The following is a 6022-nucleotide window of genomic DNA, read 5'->3' as shown; positions in this document are numbered from 1 at the left end:
ATAACACATGTACATGTAATGACCCACACTCGTTACTCATACTTTCAAACTTTGCAAACTATCGCCTTGTGTGTGTATAGAACTGTTTGAAGGTACAGTACTTCGTGTGGGTATGTGTATTATGACATTACACTACTATAATGTTGCTTAATTGTGCCATACAACTTTCCTCATGCAATAAGAAGGGAATGGCATGCATTGAGTAAATTTTCTCTAAGAGCAAATTATATACCTGTGCAGGTGATTAACACTGAAATCAATCAAAGCACTGATATCAGTCCCTAATTATCTCTTTCTGGGGTGAGTAGCCCATATTCCCGGGGTTCACAAAGTTTACTGACGAAAACAATGACACTAAAATGTATACTGCTTACATGTTTAGGGGCGTCAATAATTTGTTCCATGTAGTTGAATATCACCAGCAAAATATTATTTTTTTTAAACAAGTTCACACTTATACCAATAATGCATATAGCATTTCCATTTATTTGAAAGCAAGATAAAAGAGCATTGTAGATTAAATGCCCTGCTCACGGGCATAGCTGCCGCGGCCGGGATCGAACCCCGGACTTTTTCATGTATACATGTAGCCAGGCGCCTTAGACCACTCGGCCACGGCACCTCCAGCAAAATATTGCCAAAAACAGGATATATCAGCTGAAATACTGGAAGATCAAGGAAAGGGGGAATGTACGTAAGTAAGGCTTCTTATGAGTTGAATTATTAAAGCAATACAAAGCAGCTTTTGTGGTCAATAAATGGTGATTGACTTTTCATAATCAACAATATCTTGGTCTTACTGTGTTACCATGATTACCATAATCATAAAACAATTATTGAATATACAATATTTTTCAGATCGCATAGTTTTGATAATTTAGAAATACCGCTCAGCACTATTCCACTCATTGCCAATTATTTGTGTCTTAAGTACTTTTCATCTTAAAGTTTGAAATACTGCTTTGAATTTTTTGAAATATATCTCCATGTTTTGAATACAGCTGAATTCATATATCAAAATGCATGCTAAAACAGGTTTTATTCTCTGAGTATTTTTTGTTACTTTGAAATATTTTTTGGAAATTTTGTACTTCCATACAATAATTGAATATTTTTTTTTTTAAGCCATAGCTTTTGGGGGGCACAATGACACCGATATTACAAGATGAAGTATGAAGGGAGGTTCTGTGTTTGCAATCCTGAATTTCTTTGATATTGCTACCTATATGATAATAATATAATATGTCAATTTATATAGCGCAGTTACTATGTGCATATACTCAACTGCGCTTTGATACATGATATCATATTATTACCCCGGCTGTAGCTGAGCCGCCATATAAATAGATGCTAAAGCATTCAAGGAAAAATCCCACCAGGTACCCATTCACCTCACCTGGGTCAAGTGCAGCACAATATGGATAAATTCCTTGCTGAAGGAAATTATGCCATGGCTGGGATTCTAACCCACGACCCTCTGTTTCAAAGTCCGAAGACTAATCCACTGGGCCACAACGCTCCACGGAATATATTTTATATTTTGAAAGGTTACATGTGAGTGTGCCAAATATCTCACCAAATTTAGAGAAAAAAATCTATTTGAAACTCTACAGGTGTATTTGTTTAAATGAAATGACAGTCTTGTCATTATGAAATGAAAAAAAAACCAATGGTACCCACTGTTTGCACTCCTATTTAATTATGCACACTTCAGCTGTTTCGATGAGTAAGACTGCATTTTTGGCTGATATTAAACATTTTCTGCCATTTTAATGCCGATTTTGACTTATGAATACTGTTCCCTCTATTGCAAGTATAACATTGGCAAAGTGTGTGTTTGAGTTTTGTCAGATGTGTATCAATCAGATATGATTAATATGTCTGGGAATGACCTTCAACGTCACCATCCAAAAAACATGACCAGGGCTCGAACCTCAGCTTCAATTTGTAACTTCCCCACATGGCTCGGATTACAGGCGCATGCCGCAATGCCCAGTTGGAAGAGGTTACATATCAATTTTTTTAGGATTTTTTAATTTATGAAACAATACAGTAATAAAATCATGAAAATCAAAGCAAAATCCAATTTAAAAAAAAGTGCATGTATGTGTGTGAAATTTTGCCCCATCAAACGTGTTCATTAGCATGTGTTGCCAAGCTTTATCTGCATGGAAATTTAGGGATTTTACTAGATTTGCAATATTTAAGATTGCTTTGTCACATTGATTTTTAATGTTACACGAACATATTATGAATCAAGGGCTTGTATTCTGAAGTCAGGTTCAACTTAAACTCAGGTTTAAAGTTGTGGTTTAAGCATGGGAAGCCAAAAGTATCAATTTTTTTTTATTAAGTTGAACGTTTCTTATGTTTACTGTGCTCTTTCCTGACTCATCGATAGTGAAGACAATAATCTATTTATACGTCCAAGACAATTCTGAATGATTTGAGGGCCAAATGAGCAGAAATATGATATCTCTACCATTGGTGATTTATGCAACAATTGGCTATTCATACTTAAACCACAACTTTAAACCCGAGTTAAAGTTAAACCTGCTATCGAATACGGGCCAAGGAGTTTTCAATTTAAGTACATGTTATACCCATAGCTTTTAGAAAAGAACTTGCCATTTTAAACAGATAGCTGAATGAGTATACATATTATTTTCACTCAAATGTTTTCATTTTATTTTCACTTGTCTTTGTAAATTAGGATTTTCATTTTTGACTGAACATATACATGTTTCATCATCCATTTGAAATAAAAATATCAGTTACTGGACAAAAAATTATTTCAATTCTTGTGAACTTACCATGTAGTGATGTAAGTATGCTTTTTTTATTCTTTTGTCTATGCATATTATTTTTAAAGACGGTTCTCATTATTGATATGATAATGAAATGCGTGGTTTCAAAGAATGCCATGAAATTATTTCTCTGAAATTTATGTCTTTCCTACTCATTGTGAACTAAGGTTTGAATTCTTGCTGCACAGAATTAAAAAATTATGCCATTTTGGGGATAGCCAAAACCAATGATATCATCTAGTGATTATGCTCTGAAAATTTTAGATAAGAATTTGCATGGTTTATTCAGTCAAGCTAAAGGGAATTTTTCAATTGTGCAGATTTGCTGTGTTGAACTACATGTACATGTAGGTTATTATTTTATTTTCATAATAATCCATCCAATACATTATTGGAGTGGCATTGAATTTTGGAGTTCCATATGATAAATTGTTAATATTGTTAGATGTATGGAATAATTTGTATCTATTTATTTATTCATATTTATATTTATTTTTTAGCAGTCTTTGCTTCTTCATCACATGCAATGTGATTATGGTAAAGAAGTAATTTTATACTGTTTTTGTTGCATATCTAACTGTTGAAAACAGTAAGGAGAGTTAAATAAAATTCATGTATGAAATCTGCTTCCTCAGTTTGGTATTTGTTAAATTTTTATATCTAACACTTAAAAAAGAAAAAACTATCATGTGAATACAGAATCTGAAAATGAAGTAAATGGCGAGAATTAATTCTATATCCACAGTGTGCACGCACCATATCCAGTGTGGCTGGCTTAAGATATTAATCCTCCCCATCTTCATTTTACATGTCAACTTGGTGAGATTAAAGTATCTTGCCGTGTTGACACACGTTTTATATGTCAACTTGGCGAGATGTTTCTCGCCAGGTTGACATAAAATGAAAAAAAAAAAAGATTATGTCACCATGCTGACATGCACCATTTCATAAGTCTTGTGTTGGGGAGTAGTCGATTTGACATTTTCCGAACCCAGAAATGTTCTTTCCGATGAAGTTTTTTTCTTGATTCGTGTTCCTATGGGGTCCTAGAACAAATTCAGCTTGGTTGCCAAAAGTTGCCGTTTGGGCAATTTTGCTAATTTGCATAAATCCAAAATGGCCGCCAGATGCCATCTTGAAAACCTAACTTTTGAACCCCTGTCCACAAAATGATGAGTAATGACTCGTTTTAGGGGTTTAGAGATGTGTAGAACTGATTTCTGTAATCATTTTTGCAATATAACGTCATCTTTAGGTCAAATCCAAGATGGCCGCCATATGCAATCTTGAAAAATTGACTTGTGTTCCCCTTGCCCCAGAATGACGAGTAATACCTCTATTTAGGGGTTTTGGAGTGTGCAGAATCCATTTCTGCTTTCTATTTTGCAATATAATGTCATCTTCAGGTCAAATCCAAGATGGCCGCCATATGACGCCATCTTGAAATATCAATTGTTGAACCCTTTGCCCCAGAATCATGAATAATAACTCTATTCATGAGTCATTAGGTATGTTGATTCAATTCATGTACTTATTTTGCACAAAAGATAATCTTCAGATCAAATCCAAGATGGCCACCAACCGCCATCTTGAAAAATTACTGTCTGAGGCTTATACGTGTTAGAACTAATGTAAAGGGATTTCAGTAAGAATACTCATTTCTTTTATTAATTCTCAAGTTCATTTCAACATTAATTGCTCAACTTAGAATGAATCCTCTTTAGGTTTGGGCTATCCATTTCGAGTGTATTTTTTTAAGGTCCATTCATACCTTTGTACTGAAGAGGCTTTTAGGGTCTTATTTCAATTTGAAAGTGTTTTATCAATATTATTTTTCTAAATCAATGTGTCCAATGATTGGTAGGCATCAGTTCGCCTTAAAAGACGATAGCGCTAGGCCTTACATTTTCGAGAGTGACTATAATAGAGCTCCACTCTAGAGTGGCAGTCTCTAGAGCAAATTTTTACAGATGAAGGAGGATGGCGCTGAGACACGTTTATATAGAGATGCTGCCCTAGCCTTCCTCCTAGGCCTTTGGTCTGCCAATTTAGCATTCCGATTATTTTCTGACGTCTTGACCCCTGTACTTAGTAGCTCTCCATAGAATGGATGGCGACTATCATCTACACCTTCATAAGTGTTAGTGTCTATGCCGGCAAGTTTTATGTCATATTTGCATGTGTCTTTAAAACGGAGGTGTGATCTATCGATGGGGTGAGACCAATCACACAGCTTACCTTACCTTGGCGAATCCAAGAAGGGATTCGCCAAGGTTTCATGGGGCAAACATGCCCCAACCACCTGAGGTGCCTTTGACTAAGGAGAGAGAATAAGCTTTTGATGCTAGCACGTACGCTGAAGGGCCTCTGTATTTTTCACTTTGTCCTGCCATTTAACGTGCATGATACGTCCGAGGCAGCTGACATGGAAGGTGTTTAGCCACTTTTCTTGGTCGGCGTACGTTTTCCAGGACTTACTTCCGTGCAGGAGCTTGGCCATGACTGTGACAGATTTTACAATCCTGATGCTTATATGCTTGTCCTGTGAAAGGGGATAAGAGACATATAGTCGGTCCAAGGTAGGTGAGGAGTCCACCATAACCAGACGAGTGTGTGCTGTTGATATACATATCTGGAGGACAGTCGGTGTCTTGAGTCTATCAGGATTTCTGACTGTCTCAAAGTCTGATGGATGGTCCAAACCCCTTACATGCGCAAGACAGGCAGCTGTTATGTATGACTAGGTCTTGTACTCCCACTTCTTGAGAGGCAGGGGCGACATCGTTTCCGTAAAACATTTCATGAATGAGAACAATCCTGACCGTGGAACAGTCTTGGGGAGCCTATCTTCTGCAGGAGGCTAAAGAGTGCACTCCTGCTGACCAAGTCAATGGCTCTTGTCAGGAGGAAAAGTCCAATAATGATTATAAAGGAAGTTAATAATTAAATCAATTTTTTTGAAAAAAAATTCGGAGAAATCACTTTTTAATTCAAATAATACTTTAAAGTCATTTCACTGGAAAAGTATGGTTGCACAGAAATAAAAAAGGGATCAAAACTCCCGAAATCATAGCCCAAACCTTGAATGGTTTAATTCTAAAGTAAGCGGTTAATGACGAAATCTATCAACCATCTGACCATCTTAGACATGACTTGACCTCGAACTAAAAATGGAGTGATTAAAGAAATGAATCATTCTCACTGTCAAAATCCCC

Source organism: Lytechinus variegatus, chromosome 4 (genome assembly GCF_018143015.1).
Source record: "Lytechinus variegatus isolate NC3 chromosome 4, Lvar_3.0, whole genome shotgun sequence".
NCBI classification, from domain to species: Eukaryota; Metazoa; Echinodermata; class Echinoidea; order Temnopleuroida; family Toxopneustidae; genus Lytechinus; species Lytechinus variegatus.
Note: the sequence above shows the minus strand (reverse complement) of the source record.